This window comes from Schistocerca americana, chromosome 4 (genome assembly GCF_021461395.2).
Source record: "Schistocerca americana isolate TAMUIC-IGC-003095 chromosome 4, iqSchAmer2.1, whole genome shotgun sequence".
Lineage (NCBI taxonomy): Eukaryota > Metazoa > Arthropoda > Insecta > Orthoptera > Acrididae > Schistocerca > Schistocerca americana.
In genome coordinates this window covers 493,801,185-493,823,111 of record NC_060122.1, presented here as the reverse complement: position 1 = coordinate 493,823,111, position 21,927 = coordinate 493,801,185, and the positions used below count along the sequence as shown (strand labels likewise).

General features: G+C 41.2%; 1 protein-coding gene across 1 annotated transcript in view; it reads left to right on the top strand.

Moving 5' to 3' along the window:
• The window catches only part of LOC124613576, an 896,539-nt gene that overhangs the window by 782,564 nt on the left and 92,048 nt on the right, over positions 1-21,927 (top strand). The gene's annotated exons all lie outside the window — the stretch shown is intronic.

The following is a 21,927-nucleotide window of genomic DNA, read 5'->3' as shown; positions in this document are numbered from 1 at the left end:
AAATTCTTTTTGAGGTTCGGGGACTGTTTGATTCGCCAATTTGAAATGAGTTAATGTTGTCTTCACTGTTTCTGTATGTTATATAGTTCACTTAGCTTCCGAGTGTACACATCACAGTATTGGTTTTCTTCTGTGGTTAGAACTCCGAGTCAGGCCAGAGGAGTATTGTGTTTATGAGTGTTGTAATTTGTTTCTGCGCTTCTTACGAGGAGCGCTGATCTCTTCCTGACCTATTTCCAGTTCATTAACTGCCCGCAGCAAGTGAATCTATGTCGCAGCATATCAGCTAGACCACATTTTGAGGATTCGTTAGTATCGCTTAGTCCAGTCCGATAGAGTTTTTCATTAGTTGCAATTGAATTTTTTCACTACTTTATACCATGCTGAAGCCACTTCTAATGAATCAATTTGTAAGCTAATGTTCCCCACATTGTCTTTTTCGTTAATTGTGGGTACTTCTACTTGGCATCTGTCTAGTTCCTTGCATCAACTAAAGCCTTAGTCATTAAACCAGTCTTTCGTAAAGTGGCAAGTAACCTAAATAACTCAATTCAAGTCAAAACTCACTGATGTGCTTTAGTTTAAAAGTTAACTTGCCTGCTGCTATTGACGGTTGTACATATGCGGGCCGTGCAATGTTGAATAATTTCGAAGTGGTGGTATTTGGCTCCTTGTTAATGATCATGATTGTTCTTTTTATGAATAACACATTGGTCTTCCTACTTATGCCCGTTAATTCCTAGCCTCCCTCTGCTTTGACTTTGTGATAGTGTTGTAGTTTAAAGTGAAGATATTGCCTATCCACACATACCTGCTGGACAGTTGCATTATCCCTTTTGCTTGGATTTTTGGCACCAGGAATAACTGAGCCGTATAATATGCTTTACATAGTACGTAAGTGTCTAAAACTATCTTTTATGAAATTGGTGGACTCCAGGCATTTTCTGTTATGGTACCTTGTATGTTGTCCGTTCCGTGTTTCCAATTGTTCGTGTTCATTTTTTATGGACACCTACGCATTATAATTGCCAAGGTTTTGTGGTCTGCCACCATCACCGTCCACGGTACGTTGACAATTCCAATTCTTCCGATGTCTCCCTTGTTTATTTTTGTACCAGTTTTTTTCAGCCCCTTCTTCGAGTGCTGTTTGTTTCAGTAATTGTTATAGATAGCGGTGATTAAGACAGTCAAAAGTATTACAGAAGCCAACAAAGAGTTTAACGCATTTTATGTTAGTTACTACAGCTAATGACATAATGTCTCCATAGTCTGAGATTTGGGTCGTGCTGAAACATCTCGCAAGGTAGGCTTGATGTTTTATTGTCATATTCTCAAGTAGATGCGTCATTGTGCTATTAACTGCTGTGGCAATCGTTTTATAATAAAAATTCAATAAAGTTATTTGATGTACGTTATCTACTTCTTCTGACTTTTACCTTTAGTCCTTAAATATTGTTACCTTCTTTGAAATTTTATTATTTCGTTTAAAATCGCTGTAATAGTTGTTCTGATAATATTCCAGAATCTAGGACAAAATTCCTTTGGAAGGCCGTTTGGCAAGCATGATTTGTTTGATGGTGACTTTTTTATTAACTCTAAAAGTCCGTCTGCATTAAAATCAGATAAACATTCAATATTCTCATCATTCTTAGTCTCTCCGTGAAAATTATGTGCGATTTTATCCCTAGTGGTTTCGTCTGCTTCTTCATAGGAGTTCAGTTGTTCGTAATGTTGTTCGATTTGTCGGACAGTTTCGTTCTGTTTTGTGAGCAACTCTTGTAAAAGAGATTTGAGTGTGGATTTTATCTTGAGTCCTTCCTTTGTTTCCGTTTGATACTCAGTAGTTTAGCCTTTTTTCGCGTTATATGCTGAACGCGTGTGTCTGTCACTCTGGATTTATGAATACAGCTCTCTCAGTTCTGTGTGATAGAACTTGTTACTTACTTATTGAGATGCATAACAAATTAAACTTTGCCTATCTTTCCTTGTGGCTAAACTGTTCTATTGTAGAGGAATATTTATTTATTGTATGTAGATCGGCAGTCCACGTCTCTCTGATAAAATCGACGCTTCTCTGTCTTCCAGATGTGAAACGTTGACCTTGCATTGTGATCTATGCACTTTCTTGGGCTGTTGACTATAATGGCCCAGTGGTTAGGGGAATAATTCGGTATCACATCAGCTGCAAGGATTCTTTCACTTTTTGTTTCGGATGCATACATTACTTAGCCGATTGCATGAAGCTGAGATGAAAAATGTATATTTCATATGGTGGGATGCTTTAATTCCCAAGTGTTTTCAGTTTTATGTTGTTAACTAGCTCATGAAGCTCGGTGACTGGTCCTTTTTGTTATTATACAGTTAAAATAATATGCTATTAGAAGGCTTTGGAGGCTTCTTCTTAAGAGATAAATAATATCTTCTTAAAAAGTGGATCTTTCTAACCTGTTGCTGTTACCGGAGAGTGCTTATCGGATAATTAAATTAAACTCTCTGCGAAGGCCCAACGTTATCGACCGACCGCAGTGTCATACTCAACTGATAGGCGTCAGTGGATGCGGATTCGCAGGGGCATGTGGCCATTACACCACTCTTCCAGCTGTTATCATTTTTCGTGACCAGGGCAGCTACCTCTCAGCCAAGTAGCTCCTCAAATGGCCTCACAAGGGCTGAGTACACCTTACTTGCCAACAGCGCTCGGCAAACCCGGACAACCACCTACCCACGTGCTAGGCAAGCCCGACAGTGCCTAACTTTGGTGCTCTAACTGGAATCGGTGTTATACCATTGCGGCAAGGCCGTTGGCATAGGTTAATTGAGGTGACGTCATAAATTGTAAGGCCTATTCCTAGAATTTAATCTAAAATCTCGACATTGGTTACTGAATTCCATCTCTTAATAAGACCGCTGTGACTGTACATTCTTCAGGCGCTACGGTTGGTGCTGTTTTAAATCCGGTATCGATAAACTGAAAATCCTCCTGCAAAATAACTACATTTGCTTCTGAGTCGTATATAAAATGTTATAGAGATTCAGTGTTTAACTCAGATTTAATTCTATTTGTATTCAGAGACAGTATTATAAGCTTGAGCCATAGCCACAGAGAAACTCAGTAATGCTGATTAAATCATGGTGATCTCATTCCATCTACATTTGTTTTTCAGGCTGGGATTCCTTGTCTTGAGTAGCAATACTGTCATTGTGCTTGTTTTTCTTCCGAACTGCAGGGGCATTTTGCTGGATTCTGATTCTACGTCGTCCGCTCGTAATGAATACCTAGGCAGACGGACGCAACGGAGGGACTTGACAGATATTGAAATCGATCTATTCCGAAATCGCTTACTGTATCTACGTCGCAGACATATGTTCCTCAACAGGCAATCTGCCTTGATATGCCCTTTCGTTTCCTGCTTCTTTTTCGTCACTAAGTCCCTCCTCTTGTTTGCTTTGGATTTCCGGTTGACACTCTTCTGTCTGTACACCTGCTCTGCTTTCCTTGTTGTACTTATCGAGAGTTCTTGCTATCCGACCACAATATTATTCCACTTGGCCTCCAGTGGCTGTCACGCAATGACTTTATAGTAAAGAAGTACAGTGGTTGCCAAGGAAAACACATCTCACTGCGAATGAGCTCGAGACATCTCTGCATATACTAACAAGTGGTTCAGCGTCTCCTTGTGAAATATCACGATAAAACTCAGCATAAGCCGACGGAAGCGCCTCCGCACCCAGATGCAGTAATAGTTTCAACCGACTTTTCTGACATCTTCAAGTTTTACAAATGTTTTCGTTGTGAAACGTGTTCGTTTTACGTTGGACCTCACCCCAGTTTGTAATGTGGATAAAAATCAGCACATTATAAAAGGTTTGTTATAAGTAAAAAACATAAAGCACCTTGTGCAAACTACGTGCCCATACGTACATCGCTCACAGATGCTTGTTACATCATAAAAACACAGTTCACATTAGCACATCTATTTACGCAAACTGGACATAGTCTAAATAGCAAAAATCTACATTAAACGGCACTTAAGGTACAATTGATTTTATACGCCGTTTAAAGTTGATTTTCGCAGTTTAGCCTATGTCTAACTGCTCTAAAATCTAGAATTCTCCTATTGAGGGCATGGTAAGTAATCACTGTTTGACCTCCTATTCATTTTTTGTTTCAGTGCAGCAAACATTTATTTCCATTGCGCAAATCAAATTCAAACTGTGATGCTCTATTAATCTGATTTTGCCAATTTATTTTTATTGTTTCCGTGGTACGACCTTTTATATTAGTTTTATGAGTAATAAATAGTTGAAATAAATTTTAACTGAAATTTCCTAAGTAAGAGCCCAAGAGTTGAAATAAAAATAATGAAAATACTAGAGATTTTTAACCCACTTGCCTCTAGTGTACCCGTAGGCGAATGGTCATTTCTACTTGAAACGTCATGGAGCTCGAACATAGTACACCTCCGTTCCGCCGTAGCGTTTGGAAGTCGTAAATACCGTTTGTTAACTCTGCGTTCTGCTTAAAGGTCCGGTGCCTACTAATTGTCGCTCTGTTGTAGCATTTGTGTTTTTCTTTGTTAGTGGTTTCGGCTGCTTTATAGCCGTAATGATATCAGGAATGTTTTCCAAGAAATGCTCACTCTGCGTCGAATTCGACAAGACAACAAGAAACGTTCAGCTAAGTTCGTTAGAAGTGCACGAATGGATCGAGAAAGTTATCGGAATCGAATGAGATCGAGTTCAAACTGCTTGCTATTACACAGAGCTAAAATTGTAAATCCACTTTTGGCTACCACAAACTATCATAAGCAAGCCTAGACTACGGCAGTTTCCCTAGTAGCTTTGGTCAGTTAGGGTCGTACCCGAGTGTACGTTATGTGTTTTGAATACCTACCGGGCGTTTCCTCGTAACGACCGCTTTGTTTACGTATGCGATCAGTGTCTTACTAGATTCCCACATAAACTGGAAGCGGTGGACCATCTAGAAAGTGACTGAGGATATGTAAAGGGCTAGAACTGACAGTTGCAACTTGTACACCGTTTGATGTTCCATTGCGTACTGTCTTTTCCCTTGTGTTGTAGCAAGCATCTGTGAGTGATGCATATATGGACATGGGCTTTTGCGAAAGGTGCTTTCTATTTTTTTAGTCATGCAAACCTTTTATAATACGCTGATTTTTATTCACATGACAGCTTGGCGTGAGGTCCAACGTAAAATGAACACATTCCACAACAAAAACATTTTTAAGACCTGAAGATGACAGCAAAATCTGTCGAAACCGGTTGTCTCGAATAAAGAAATATTCTATGTGATCCAGGCTGTTGAATTCTTCTAGCAAGTGAAAAAGACCGCTCCTCCAGTGTTCTCAAAATGAGAAAATTCAGTCAAACAGTGTGGTCGACTAATATTTGTTGCGCTTCTGCTTGTTTTGATGTAGGGACTTGCTTCGGCGAACGCGACCTTTTATAATGTGCTGATTTTTATCCACATTTCAACTTGGAGCGAGTTCCAACGTAAAATGAACAGGTTTCGCAACAAAAACATTTTTAAGACCTGATTGCCGTCGTTCTGGCGCTGTATGCACGTTGGCCAGTGTGAGGTCCTGTGCTGCCACTACCCCTGCTGCTGTTGCTGTAGTTTTTGAAGAGTTCGTTTCAGCTACCGGTCGGTTCAAACTCGGGTACGTCTTTGTCCGTGCTCCTCCCATCACACATTCGACGCCTGTTGTTGTTTAGCGGCTGCGCATCAGTTTTGAGGGTGGCTTTTCGGTTTCCGGTTTTTAGGATGATGATGATGATCAGGTCCCATACTCCGAAGAGCGTAGTGAACGATGCGGGAGACCCGCACCGCCGTACTAGGCAAGGTCATATGGACGTGATTTGCCACTGCCTTCCTTCCACCGTAATGGGGATGAATTATGATGATGCAGACGACACAACACCCAGCCATCTCGAGGCAGGAAAAACCCCAGATCCCGCCAGGAATAGAACCCGAAACCCCGTGCACGGGAAGTGAGAACGCTACCGCAAGACCACCAACTGTGGACGTTTTTAGGGTAACAGGGAATATTCTGCAGCTGGTAATTGTGGCTCCTTATGCTATAGTTCGCCAGTGATTGGCCCTTCTGTGTCCATCATTTGGTTCTACGTGACAAGTTCAGCTAACGTCGGTTTCCTGCGCCGCTCTGACGAATTGAGTCAAAATGTCAGTTCGTTCTCTGATGGCCACTTTCGTTACAGATAAAATACGCTCCTATCAGTGCACTGTAAGCAGCATTCACCTTGTGTCCACAAACACTGGGATGGGAGGGAATATTGTGTTTGACACACATTTCAACCGGCCCGACGCTGCTGGAACTTTGCAATTTATGCTGGCTAGACCAATGTTCGTTACGGATTTGTTCCACTTCCCCACACTTGGTCCAAACCTCTTTCAAACAGTAGGTCTCATCCTGAGGAGGCAGATTAAGCAGACGTACATTTTTATACTCCCGTCAGCGTTAGAAATTATCGCAGTAGTCAGTGAGGCGTCACTGTGACGGAATTCAGTATGCCTTCCATGTTTGACCAGAATCCTTCCCTGCAACACAGGGTTTAACCGTTCCACTGGAAAACAGTAGAGCTCTGAGTCCTAGTAAGAAGTGTGAACTTTGATGTGATTCTGATAACTTCCTAAATCCAATCGTCTATCTCTGACGGACAGTCAGTTGAATATTTCTTGTAGCCTTGTCGAACTCGAAATAGAGATTGCATTTCCTGACGTCGTTACTATTATAGAGTGGCCGAGACCACTTAACAAGGAACAATACAAAACACTATAACAGAATGACAATGAGTAAGCACAGGACGCTTACGCAGAACACAGAGTTAACAACTGGTATTTGCGGATTGCAAACGCTACGTCGGAGCGGAGGTTCAATGCGTCCAAGCTCCGTGACGACTCAAATGGAAACGGATACGGCTACACTAAAAGCAAGTTACTTAAAAAGTCTAGATTTTTCATTATTTATATTTGAACTTTTGACCTCATACCTAGGAAATTTCAGGCAACAATTTATTTAAACGATTTATTATTATAAAAACAATATAAAAGACCATACTAGGCAAAAAATAAAAATATATTGACAAAATTAAACTAACCGAGCAACACACTTTGATTTTAAATTGAGCAATGGAAATAAATGTTTGCTGTACTTAAATAAAGAATGAATAGGAAGTCAAACAAGAATTACTTACCATGCCCTCGATATAAGAATTCTGGATTTGGGAGCACATGCAGAAGGAGTAATGCGAGTATGAAATGTCGTAATGTTCTACTTTATAAGAAAAAAACAAACGTCATTCTCTTTACCACATGATACTATTACAGCGTTCCTTAGCTCCAAAGATGCACTAAAACTCTACAGGATGAGCGATGAAGTACAGCGAGAAATACTTTGAAGTTGTCTGGAGTGCTCCTAGCACTGCTCTTACAGGCGCCTTGATAATATTAATGGATATACACACATAAAAAAAAGTTTCGCTTCACCTCGGTTCCGAGAGTTCCGGAACCTGTACAGAAAATTGGAATAGAGATCAACATAAACATCATTTCCGCACTCTTTATTGCTCATGAAAAACACACATTGCATGTTGTACCACCATACAGCCAGACCCTCAGAGGTAGTGGTCCAGATTGCTGTACACACCAGTACCTCTGATAGCCACTAGCACGTCCTCTTGCATTCATGCATGCCTGTATTCGTCGTGGCATACTATCCACAAGTTCATCAAGGCACTGTTGGTCCAGATTGTCCCACTCCTCAATGGCGATTCGGCGTAGAGCCCTCAGAGTGGCTGGTGAGTCACGTCGTCCATAAACGGCCCTTTTCAATCTATCCCAGGCATGTTCGATAGGTTTCATGTCTGGAGAACGAAATGGTTCAAATGGCTCTAAGCACTACGGGACTTAACATCTGAGGTCATCAGTCCCCTAGACTTAAAACTACCCCCAAACCTAACTAGCCCGAGGCAGGATTCGAACCTGAGACCGTAGCAGTAGCGCGGTTCCTGACTGAAGCGCCTAGGACCGCTCGGTCTGGAGAACATGCTTGCCACTCTAGTCGAGCGATGTCGTTATCCTGAAAGAAGTCATTCACAAGATGTGAACGATGATGGCGCGAATTGTCGTCCATGAATACGAATGCCTCACCAATATGCCGCCGATATGGTTGCACTATCGGTCGGAGAATGGCATTCACGTATCTTACAGCTGTTACGGCGCCTTCCATGACGACCAGCTGCGTACGTCGGCCCCTCTCAATGCCACCCCAAAACTGCAGGGAACCTCCACCTTGCTGCACTCGCTGGACAGTGTGTCTAAGTCGTTCAGCCTGACCGAGTTCAAATGGCTCTTGGCACTATGGGACTTAACATCTGAGGTCATCAGTCCCCTAGAACTTAGAACTACTTAAACCTAACTAACCTAGGGACATCACACACATTCATGCCCGAGGCAGGATTCGAACCTGCGACCGTAGCGGTCGCGCGGTTCCAGACTGAAGCGCCTAGAACCGCTCGGCCACAATGGCCGGCTACTGACCGAGTTGCCTCCAGACACGTGACCCATCGGTGAAGAGAACGTGATGCCAATCTTGAGCAGTCCATTCGGCATGTTGTTGGGCCCATCCGTACCGCGCTGCACGGTGTTGTGGTTGCAAAGATGGACCTCGCCATGGGCGTCGGGAGTGAACTTGCGCATCATGTGGCCTATTGCGCACAGTTTGAGTCGTAACACGACGTCCTGTGTCTGCACGAAAAGCGTTATTCAACATGGTGGCATTGCTGTCAGGGTTCCTCCGAGCCATAATCCGCAGATAGCGGTCATACACTGCAGTAGTGGCCCTAGGGCGGCCTGAGTGAGGCATGTCATCGGCATTTCCCGTCTCTCTGCATCTCTTTCACGTCCGAACAACATCGCTTTGGTTCACTCCGAGACGCTTGGACACTTCCCTTGTTGAGAGCCCTTCCTGTCACAAACTAACAATGCGGACGCGATAGAACTGCGGTATTGACCGTCTAGGCATGGTCGAACTACAGACAACAGGAGCCATGTACCTCCTTCCTGGTGGAATGACTGGACCTGATCGGCTGTCGGAACCCCTCCGTCTAATAGGCACTGCTCATGCATGGTTGTTTACATCTTTATGCGGATTTAGTGACATCTCTGAACAGTCAAAGGGAGTGTGTCTGTGATACAATATGCACAGTCAGCGTCTATCTTCAGGAGTTCTGGGAACCGGCGTGATGCAAAACTTTTTTTGACGTTTGTATATAGTACGGAAAAATAGTTCAGTGAACAAAATACGAGCTTACCAAGTATCGGACCAGATTTGTGACTGGATTCAGGACTTCCTTGTAGTCGCTCTTAACAGAAAAAAAATCGATAAAGGTAGTTTCAAGAGCACCCGAAAGAAGTGTGATAGGATCATTACTGTTTACAGTATATATAAATGATCTCAAGGATAACGTCGAAAGCTTCATGATGCTGTTTGCAAATAATGCAATTGTCTGTAAGAAAGCAGCAAAATCAGAAGACTGTAGCGAATTACAGAAAGAGCTACTGACGATTGATGAATAAATGTGATGTGTTGTACAGAAACAGACAAAGATAACGTTCCTCTACGATTATGCCATTAGTAACGAATTGCTGCAAACAGTAACTACCGTAAAATGCTAAGGGGTAACCGTCTGCAGTGACCTTAAGTGGAATAACCACATATAAAAAAATCATGGGAAAAAGAGTTGCTAGATTAAGTTTCATAGGAAGAGTATTATGGAAATGTACTTCATCGACGAAAAAAGTTGCTTGCAAATTTATTGTTTACCCAAGTCTTGGTCATCAGTCTGGGACTCTTGCCAGGTTGAATTAACAGAGGAGATGGACATAATCTAACGAAGATCGTTTAGTCGGCACGAGGGCGTTGCGGAAACGCTCATAATCTAGAGTGGTAGACGCTACAAGAAGGATTTTGAGCGTAACGAATAGATTTACTGTTGAAATTCAGAGGGAGTAAGTTCCGGGAAAAGTCGGAGGGCATATTACTTCTTTCCACACACGTAACGAGAAATGAGAAAATGCGAGAAATTTAAGCCAATACGGAAATTCACCGACAGCCATTCTTCCTACGCGCAATTTGCGAGTGGAACAGGGAAGGGGGGATCGGTTACTGGCACATCGTCAGGTGTCTTGCTGATTCCAGATGTAGATGCATATCTAGAACACAGATTTTAAATTGTCTGCCACAGACAATATACAATAATGAAACTGTTTCGCTTTATCGGCTGATATGTACGGTAATTAAAATGGTTTTCGATAAAATACCAGGGGTAGACCCAGGGGCTTACGAACGGCCAATAGTTGAAGACAGCGCAGAGCGCCATTAATTTTTGTAGAAACTACAACAAATGCAGAAAGCACAATAACACACTTAAATGGAGCTCTCTCCCAGCTACATACTGCCATTTTTCCACAAAGTCACCACCATTCGTTGTGCACTTCCTTCCAGTAGTGAACACAAACCTGCATCCCGGACTCGTAAAAATATGAACCAGCTGACGCTACCACTCTGTTGTCAACATATGAGTCTGGAAAATGTTGGTGACGTATTCCACCAGTCATAAACCCAAAGAGAGGGACCCATCTCACACACAGATTCTGTTGTATAACATTTGTTTAAGGCATTACAGCCAACATTCGGCTGTGGACACACTTCATTATTCACCATCCGCCGATCATCACACATGAATTGATGGAGACGCTATTCGTTATGAGGGAAGGTAACTGAGCAAGGTCGATCGAGGCTTGGCTTGTCGTGTAGATGGTTTTCACCAATACTGAAATTCAATACCCATCGCTTCATATTAGTCGTGTCTAGTTTATCACCTCCATACACCTTTAGCAAACATCGATGGATTTCAGTTGGCATAATTTATTCAGCAGTGAGCAATTTAGAGACCTATCTCTGTTTTAATCGCACCTCGTTCCATTTTCGAACGCTTCCCTCTTGCTGCTAACAGTTTCAGGACAACGAAACCAGCATTAACAGAGAGATTCAAAAATTAGTACTCCACCAATATAATATTCCGGAGGTAAAATAGTGCCCCATTCGGAACTCCAGGCATGGACTATTCAGCAAGATGTCATCAGGAGAAACAAGACTGGCGTTCTACGTATTGGAACGTGGAATGTCAGATCCCATAATCGGGCAGGCAGGTTAGAAAATTTAAAAATGGCAATGGATCGATTGAACTTAGATGTAATGGGAATTAGGGAACTTCGTTGGCAGGAGGAATAGGACTTCTGGTCAGGTGAATACAGGGCTATAAATACAAAATCAAGTAGGGGTAATGCAGGAGTAGATTTAATAACGACAAAGGCATTGGGAATGCAGGTAAAATACTATGAACAGCATAGTGAACGCGTTAGCGTAGCCAAGACAGACACGAAGCCCACACCTACTACAGTGGTACGAGTTTATATACCAACTAGCTACGCACATGATGAAGAGATTGAAGAAATGTATTATGAGATAAAAGAAATTATTCAGATAGTTAAGGGAGACGAAAATTTAATAGTGATGGGGACTGTAATTCAATAGTATGAAAAGGATGAGAAGGAAAAGTAGTAGGTGAATACTGACTAGGGAAAAGGAACGAAAGAGAAAGCCACTGATATAATTTTCCACACAGAATAATCTAATCGTCAAGATTTGATTTAATAATCATGAAAGAAGGCTGTATAAAAAGAACAGGGGAAAGGAATATGGTAGAAGACGAATGGGTAGTTTTGAGAGATGAAACAGTGACGGTGCACAGGATTATGTAGGTAAAAGGACAAGGCCTAGTAGAAATCCTTTGATATCATAGGAGTTACTGTATTTAATTGATGAAAGGAAAAAAATATAAAAGTGAAGTAAATGAACCAGGCGAATGAGAATACAAACGTCAAAAAAATAAGAGCGAGAGCAAGGGCAAAATGGCTAAATAGGAATGCCTAGAGGACAAATTTAAGGATTTAAAAGCATATACTGTATCACTAGAGGAAAGAGGCAGCACCTACATGAAAATCAAAGACACCTTTGGGGAAAGAGAAGCAGCCGTATGAATATCAAGAGCTCAGATGGAAAACCAGTCCTAATCAAAGATGGAAAGTTGAAAGGAGTAAGAAGTATATAGAGGGTCCATACAAAGGAGACGGACTTGAAGGCAGTATTCCACAAATGGAAGAGGACGTAGATGTAGAAGAGATGGAAGATGTGATACTGCATGAAGAATTTGATAGAGCACTGAAAGACCTAAGACGAAACAAGGCCTCTGGAGTAGACGACATTCCGTCAGAACTCGTGATAGCGTTGGGAGAGCCAACCATGACAAAACTCTTCCATCTTGTGTACAAGGAGTATGAGACAGGCGAAATACTCTCATAGTTCAAGAAAAATACAGTAATTTCAAACAAAGCAAATTCTGACATGTGTGAATATTACCGAACTATCAGTTTAATAAGTCATAACTGCAAAATGCTAACACAAATTCTTTGCAGAAAAAAGGAAAAACTGGTAGAAGCCGACCTCGGGGAAAATGTGTTTGGATTCCGGAGAAATGCAAGGCGATACTAACCCTATGACTTTTGTCACAAGATAGGTTAAGAAAAGACAAACTTACGTTTATAGTATTTGTAGACTTAGAGAAAGCTTTTGACAATATTGACTGAAATACTCTCTTTGAAATTCTGAAGGTAGCAGCGGTAAAATATGGGAAGCGGAAGGCCATTTACAACCTGTACGGACAACAGAACGCAGTTATAAGAATCGGGAGGTATGAAAGGGAAGCAGTCATTTAGAAGGGAAAGATACAGGGTTGTAGCCTATTCCCGATGTTATTTAACCTCCACATAAAGCAAGCACTAATGGAAACCAAAGAAAAATTTGGAGTAGGGATTAAAGTCCAGTAAGAAGAAATAAAAACTTTCAGGTTTTTTTTCCGGTGACATTGTAATTGTGTCAAAGTCAGCAAAGGACTGGGAAGAGGGGTTGAACGGAGTGGACAATTTAAATGTTTTGAAACACTACTCCAGGTACTAGAATGGACAGTGTCTTGAAAGGAGGACATAAATGAACCTCAACAAAAGGAAATCAAGAATAATGGAATGTAGTCGAAATATAGTCGAATTAAATCAGGAGATGGAAAGGAAATTATATTACGATGGCCGAAGAGGAAAGGATATAAAACGTAGACTGGCAATGGAAAGAAAAGTGTTTCTGAAGAAGAGAAATTTGCTAACGTCGAATATAGATTTAAGGACAAGATGAGAATAGAGACTTTTAAAATGTGGTGCTGGAGAAAAATGCTGAAGATTAGATGGGTAGAGCATGATACTAATGAGTAGGTACCGGATAAAACTGGCGAGAAAAGAAATTTGTGGCACAACCTGACTAGAAGAGATCGGTTGACGGGATACATTCTGAGATATCAAGTGATCACCAGTTTAGTATTGGAGGGAAGTGTGTGTGTGTGTGTGTGTGTGTGTGTGTGTGTGAGAGAGAGAGAGAGAGAGAGAGAGAGAGAGAGAGAGAGAGGAGAGAGAGAGAGAGAGAGAGAGGTGGGAGGGGGGGGGGGGGGGTGGGAGGGTAAAAGTCGTAGAGGGAGACCAAGAAATCAATACAATAAACAGATTCAGAATAATGTAGGTTGCACTAGTTATTCGGAGATGAAAAGGCTTGCACAGGATAGAATAGCATGGAGAGCTGCATCAAACCAGTATTCGAAATGAAGACCGCAACAACAACAATATTTAGGAACATACTTGGTACATGTGTTCATAGAGTTAGCAGTTACACACTGCTAAAAATTTCTTTTGATTGGTGCAGGGAAACTCCGGTTCACTTTTGTCCTGACGTTTCACTGTGACACAAAACCCATAGGAGAACCAATTTTGTGTGCTATGCTCCACAGAAAACTGGTCATTGTACTGCAACTTCAGTTCCTTCGCCATTTCACCAAATTTACAAAAAGCAAAAACGAACGATGTTCAAGGTTGCATTTGTAAGTTTTATAGTTTTCACAAATTCACTCTTCAGGCAAGTGCGGAACTTTTATTTCCCAAGGCAGCGGTATGGTAGGTTTTTCGGTACTGCCTTAGCATGAAGCCTCTCAAAACGAAGTTGCTACAACACTAGTTCCTAAAACAGCTTCAGCTCTGACCGATGAACGGATGATGCAAGATTTTCTTTTGCGGTAGTCTTTCTCAAATGAAATGTAAGTTGGCCTTAAAATCTAGAAAACTGAACGTCTTGAATTAACGCTGAACTTGATATAGATTCTTCAGCTGTGTTTTACGTCGCTGATGCTGGTTGTCTGTTAACACACATTCTTTGCGAGAAAAACTGACTAGTGTTATTTAACTTGACTTCCTTGTGTAACAAATGATTACTTTGCTTAAAGAACTCTGTAATTTAGGGACAGTCAGCAAGTGTAGCACCGATTTGATGAAAGTCTCAATAAGCTCAGTGCAAATGTGAAATACATGAATACACTGCAGGTATGAAACTTCAGTCCTCTTCCTGTCATTTTGTCCATAGTAAAAGCTTTTTTGTGTCTTCGTCGATAATAATAAAAATTTAAAATTTTCTGTTCTTTTAGAAGACACTGACTATTGTGCTATAAAAATACAAAAGGGCAGTGGTTAGCTAATGAGGATCGTCTCATCTAGTGAAAGAGAAGTCGGTTTGAGCAGATACGAGACCATAGAAAAAGGGTAAACAAATCTTAAGGTGGTAGTATTAGAAGTATTCGCTATGGTAATGATGGTGGCGGCGGTGGTGATGGTGGTAGAGGTGGCGGAAAATTTTGATAATAGTGGTAGTGATAAGAAAGTTTGGAGATGGTGGTGATGAAGTGTAGTGTTGGCGGTGATGGAGGGACACTGTGGTGGTGATGGAGATGGTGGTGGTAGTAATGACAAAGTGTGATGATGATAACAGGCTTTATTTTGAAAAGAAAAAAGGGAATTTAGGAGAACAGAAGTCAACCACATGACTATTTTACTGCAGCACGGTTAGTCTCATAAGGAAATGAAAATTATTTTTTAAGAATCAAGAGGTGCACATAGATTTCTTTTTCATTTTCACAGTTGCAGAACCTTGTACTATTATGTAACTCTATTTCCGCTTCATGTTCGTATTGTACGATACCAACAATTAAAAAAGTCGTATCAGTCACGCGGAATGAGTTCCTTTGAATTGTACTAAAAATGGTATGAAACCTGAGGCAATTTCGGAGACTTTACTAAAGCAATCAGTTTTCTGATCAATGGGTATATTATATGCACCGATTTCGTTGAGAAGAGGAAAATCTGTTTAACATCTGCTTGAGTTAGTTCTTGTGAATGAATGATTATACAGTATTAATGGCTCACGGGTTTCAGAATTCACCTTCAAAGAAGAGGATTGAACCTAACGGTACCATTTATATTGGATTATATCAGTTATAAATTCAAGTGAACACAAGGTATCAAGTTTCATTACCGCAGTACATATATTTATCAGAGTAGCACACAAAAAAGTTAATATGTTTTCCAACATAAAAGTGTAAGAAAATGCATCCTCTGTGTACATGCCGATGAGTTATTTTCATCAAGATCAGCGTTTAAGGTAGCAGTGAATCGATCTCAGGAAGCAGCTTACCGCTAACGCCTCCCGCTAATCTGGCTACTCTCAGGGGTTGCTGGTCTATCACTCGTTTTTCCTTTCTCATTGACGTCACCGTTTGATTGATTCGACGCGAAGTGTTCCAGATAATAGCTCACGGGATATATATTCCCGGTGACGTTGACTAACGACCTCTTACAGAAGGTGTCGAAGATTTGGAGAACAAGATGGTCGTTCTTGCAATCTTACATCCCCCAAGAGTTCAGTCTGAAACTGGTTGTATATAAATTTATGTGATGAAATGACACTGTCTCATTTTCGCTGGTTTCCAAAGGTCTTTTACCAAAATTACAAAACAAGCAGTTTCACAATGTTTTTGTTGCAGAGTTCCTCTGACTGCTTGAAAGAAGTGTTTCCTACATCGGCTGTTAGTGGTTGCCATTTTATTTTTACTTTGTGTACTGCAACATTTCAGTTCTCAAGCACTGCATACACATCAGAAAACACGTAATTAGAGTACAACTTACGAAGCAAGTATTGATTACAGTCATATGATTAACAACAAAACAGAAAGAGCACTTAACAATGTTTAACCTATTAAGTGCATATGTTCTCGGTTACAAGCATATTTTTTTTTTTGTTGGGAAGTCCATGGTTGACCTGATATACAATAAAATAAAATAAAATGAAAAACTGTGGCAGTACAGGTAAAAATAGTAAGTAAGTAGCCGCTGAAAACGTCATACAATAGAGTAGTTTCCCACCTTACTGGGTTTGCTAACCATAGCTATGGTATTCGGTCCAGCGTAAACAGTAGCACACAGCCAAGCTATTTACTGTTGTGAGGGAGCACAGAATTGTGTGCAGCGCCACCTCGTGGCAAACAAGTCAAAGATAAACCTGTGACAGGAAAGCTCTATGTGTGACCTATGTTATCTAAGATATTAACATAAAAATTAGGAAGGGAAGAACAGAAAGATTATTTTCTCTTTTTCTGTGTACATTCTATCGAAATGTAAGTTGTTCCAATGATATCATTTTTAAACAGTTGTTATACACATTTTACTGTAGTAAAATGAATTAAGATAATTACATATTCGTATCTTCCTTCTTAAAAACAGAGACATTAGAAACATGAAGATACAATAATAAACTATATAACTACACGTGACACTATTTTTGTGACATTCTTGTCTTGACGTCGTGTGTAATGCAAATACAAAAAAAAATTATAAAAAATCAAAAATATGAAACAACATACCCCCTTAACGACTTGGAAATTTTATTTGAACTTACTGAACCAATACGCTTGCCCACATTCACTTTTCTTATCTCTTATTCTACCAATGAGCCCTTGCAATAGAGTGAAAGACGGAAATAAATAAATAAATTAAATTAACCAAACTGATTGACCACTACATATTTTTAGCCCACCACTACGATTAAAAAAATATCGTCCTACTGTTACCAATGTAAGTACCAGCACCACTAAATCTTATGATATGAAGAATTAGGTTGTTCATTGGTGTTACAGTGCGTCATCATTGTCGTCGATCATTAGCCAATACGCATCCACTGCTGGATAAAAGTCTCTTCCATAATTCTACGTTCATACTTTCTTATTTTACATGCTTTTACGTTTCTCCTCAGTGTTTCCCAATGTCATCTACCCACTTTCCATTAAATCGTCGTCTCGGTCTTTCTTATATACTGTAAATCTACGAATCACATTCTTGGCGCAGTTACTGTTAGTTCACTTGCTGAAAGCTCTGTCAATCTACGAATCATTTCCTTACAGTCGTAACTACGCCTTCCGTTCCAGTTTATTATCTAATTCATTTACTTCTTTTTCTCTCTCTCTCTCTCATAGCGATTCCTAACATTCATTTCTCCATTGCGCTGAACAACCCTTTGTTTTTGAATGGATTTCGCAGTAAAAGTCCATTATCACTGCCGTGAGGCGAGACAGACAGAAAACATTGTCTCAGATACGAAGGAAACGGAGGTTTGAAAACTCTTCTTAGGCTACGAAAGGCTTAATAGATCGTTTTCACTCTCTATTTATTCCTTTTGTTAACATTCTAGTCGTTTTCTTCAACTGGTCTAAATAAAAAAAAAACTCTTCAACTGGTTTAGTAACATCGGTGTTAATTTGTACTACTTCGTTTTTAATGTGTTGGTTGTACATTATTTTTAGACCAGTGTCTAGATCTACATTCCGAATGCCGCCTTACAGGGGTAGGGGGGGGGGGGGGGGGGGAGGGAGAGGCTACTTGTCGTACAACAATCTTTTCCTCCCTTCCACGTCCCATTCACGAGCAGCGCGTGTGTGGGAACAATGATTGTGTGCAAAACAGCTCCGTGTGATCTCCAATATCTCGTTGTGATCCTTTCGAGAGACATACGTGAGAGGAAGTAACTTGTTTTTCGACTCTTCTTGGAAAGAAAACTCGACAGTAAACATCCTCGTGATGCAAAACGCCACTCTTGTGCCTTCTGTCACTGGATTTTGTCGGCCATCGCTGTAATAAGCGCATTCGTGACGAAACACGCTGCTCTTCGTTTGATCTTGTTTATCTCTTCCATTAATACAACTTTGTAACAGTCCTAGATTGTTGAACATAGTCAAAAATCGGCCGAACGAGTGCTTCGTAAGCCAATTATTTTACGGATGAATTACATTTCTGTAAGTTTCTCCCAATGTATCTCGGTCTGGCATCTACTTTTCCTACTATTTGTTTTATTTGGTCACTCCACTTCGGGTCGCTCTGGTTGGTTACTATTACCTAGTTTACACTAGTTAGTGTTTCCACCGATTTGTCACCAACAGCATACTCGAACAGTAGTGCATCTCTTCCGCTATTTATGCACAACACGTCACATTTACATTCAGAGTTAGCTTCCATTCTCTGCAGAAAAGGTCGATCCTCTGAAAGTCTTCTTGCATTTCGCTGTAGATTTCTGCCGTTGCTACCTTCTCACAGACAACAGCATCGTCCGCGAATAGCCTCACGGAACCTACAACATTATCCACTTGATCATTTGCACACAGTGGTCAGAAGCAATCTGAAAAGCTTGTAAGGATGTTGCAGGATAGGTTGTGCCGAGAAATAACTGTTAAGAAAAAAATTCTATACGTTGCGCCGTTTGCGAGCTAATTAGCATTGAAGTTGGCCAATCAGGCCGTTTGGCGCGCAAATTCAAGCGGCCCGCCAGAGACGGTGTCTTCCAACGTGTTCTTCGTTTGGCTTCCTAAAACCGAACGAGAGAACGATACAAAAATTGGACATGGGACCGCAGTAAGGATCGAACGCGAACCAAAGGCTGAGCAGTCTCGTGTGCTATCGTCTACGCTACGAGAACAACTGGCATTAATTGTATTGACGGGCCCTTGAATTTGCGCGCACAACTACCTGATTGGCTAACTTCAACGTCAGTTAGCTCGGAAACGACGCAATGTATCGAATTTTTTTCTTAACAATTATTTGCCATCACAACTTACCTTGCAACGCCTTCACAAGCTTTTCACACTGTTCCTGACCACCCTGTATATATTGTAAACAGTAATGTCCCTAACACACTTAATTGAGCCACTCCCAAAATTACCTTCACATCTTTGAACTTTTTCTGTAAAGAGTGATGTAACGAGTTCTATCTACAAGGGACTCCTCTATCCAGTCACAAGTCCGGTCCGATACTTGTTAATTTCGTATTTTGTTAACTAAATGACATTGCGGAGCCCGCATCTCGTGGTCGTGCGGTAGCGTTCTCGCTTCCCAATCCCCCGGGTTCCCGGGTTCGATTCCCGGCGGGGTCAGGGATTTTCTCTGCCTCGTGATGGCTGGGTGTTGTGTGCTGTCCTTAGGTTAGTTAGGTTTAAGTAGTTCTAAGTTCTAGGGGACTTATGACCACAGCAGTTGAGTTCCATAGTGCTCAGAGCCATTTGAACCATTTGACATTGCGGAACTGAATCGATTATCTACCTGAGGTCAGGGAACACGTCAACAACCTGAGAACCTTTTTCTACTGTGCTCTGGATCTCATGGACGTACAGAGAGAGCTAAGTTTCGCAATACGTACTTTTAAACGTGTTGTATAAAAATATTCCGCTCATTGCTGACGTGTATTTGCGTAGGCGGCAATCAGCTTCATGTCAACAGCGAAAGTAGGTAGTTAGTTCCATTAACCCGTATCCCTTCTTCGTTCTATCAGTTTACGGATCTGAACTATTGCTAAGGAGCTGGTGAGAAGACTTTCTGTGATATGCAATTATCTTTCCGAGCTTCTGTATCAGATCTTAATTTCCCACAATCCTGATGGGACCTAATTGAAGCGTAGCTCCGACGTACATATTCTTCGGTATACTATAATAGGAGTTGCATCAGTATCTGGTAACTTATGTTTGTTAGCGCCGATTTTGTTGTCAGAAGCACTCTCAAAACGTGCGAGTATAAAACCCAGGCATACGTTTTATTCAAAATTATTGCTCCGTTCCACAACTTCGCCTTGGACTTTGGAATGGTGCAATGGGTTTGCGTGTTCCTTTGCCTGATTTTCATGGAAATGGGAACATACAAAGGTGCATAGACTTGCTTTACCGAGATTATTTCTTGAACGGAATAGAGAGAAATAACTATTATCTTCGAAACGCCACACTGTAGTTTGTTGAACATAAATGTCGTCGTAAGTGACATAGATGTCATTGGCCGGTAAGGTTATTTTTGGCTCTTATAGTGATCGTCTTACAGTTTCTATACTGATATCTGGAATGCCTCTTGTTTAAATAAATTTAAGTAGAGGTCATTGGATTGCAATGTTCTCTTCTTTTACAGATGTTCTCGTCCTCATTATTTTGCCACCTGCATTTCCAGGGCAGTGATTCCGTTGAGTAGGGTACCGTCTTTTTGGTTCTACTTGAGTTTCTAGAAACTAAAGTGACCGTGCGCGAGGATTTGCTAGCCAAGCACATTCTCTTCCCTTACTGGGATCTAATTCTACAAAACGAGGTGCCTACGATAAAATGCTCTGATATGCAATGTTAGATAACTTAATATGTGTCTAAATGTGTTTAATGTTCCGACAGCTTTTATTCCTTATTATCTCTGCTGATACAACAGCGCTATTACCAGTTCCAACAAAAGTGGGTTCAGGTAAAGGGAAAAAGAGTAAGTCATTGTATCGTTTTCTGAAATTAAGTGTACGCAAGAATAAATAGAGTTTAGACGCGCGTATGAGACAAAACACCGACGCAAACAGTATAAAAAGTAGCTTCAATGGATATTTCTGGGCAATGATTATGTTTTGGATGGATCCGGATTTTGTTTTCGAAAGGCACGGTGCAGGCCGGAAATGAGAAAAGAGGGAAGAAGGCTGTTTAACGACGCTTCATGCCGAGGTCATTAGAGACGAAATGTGTATAAAGCCCGATTGAGTAGGAAATCGGTCGTTGTCTTTTCCAAAGGACTAACCCTGTGATTTACGGAAACCATCAGAATCTGTACGGTCAAATGGGAATTTGAACACCGCTCCTGCTGATTACGAGTACATTGGTTCAAGCACTACGCCTCGTAATTCTGTTCGGCAATGCCTGTATGGGGACAAATGGTATGTAGCATTCTCAGGTCACTCATCTGAAATGCAAGGAAGGGACCTCCTGACATACGTACCTTCTATTTGTTCTACTCATGTACCATGTTATGATTCTTGCGTTCCATTTTGGGACTTTTTGCAAACAGACACGCCCCCCCCCCTCCCCCAAGACACAGACACAAATTTGAATACAGCGAACAGACACGCCAATGACGGACAGTTCACAATTTCGTGAAAAAAATAAGTATGTGGGGCACAACAGAGATCTGAACACGGATCTCCCTCTTCGCAGTCCAACAGCGTGACCACATAACTAACCACGATGCTATGGCTACTGAACTTCCCTCGATGTTGCACATCTTGAACTTGGAGCGATCACTGCTTCTGTTTTGCTTCTTTTTTCACTGGTCAGTACACCTTCTTCCTGTTTCCGTGCTTGGTCTGTGTTCAGTTTTTGATGGGCTACCCACTGGGCGCCGGCCGAGGTGGCCGAGTGGTTCTAGGCGCTACAATTTGGAACCGAGCGACCGCAACGGTCGCAGGTTCGAATCCTGCCTCGGGCATGGATGTGTGTGCTGTCCTTAGGTTAGTTAGGTTTAAGTACTTCTAAGTTCTAGGGGACTGATGACCTTAGAAGTTAAGTCCCATAGTG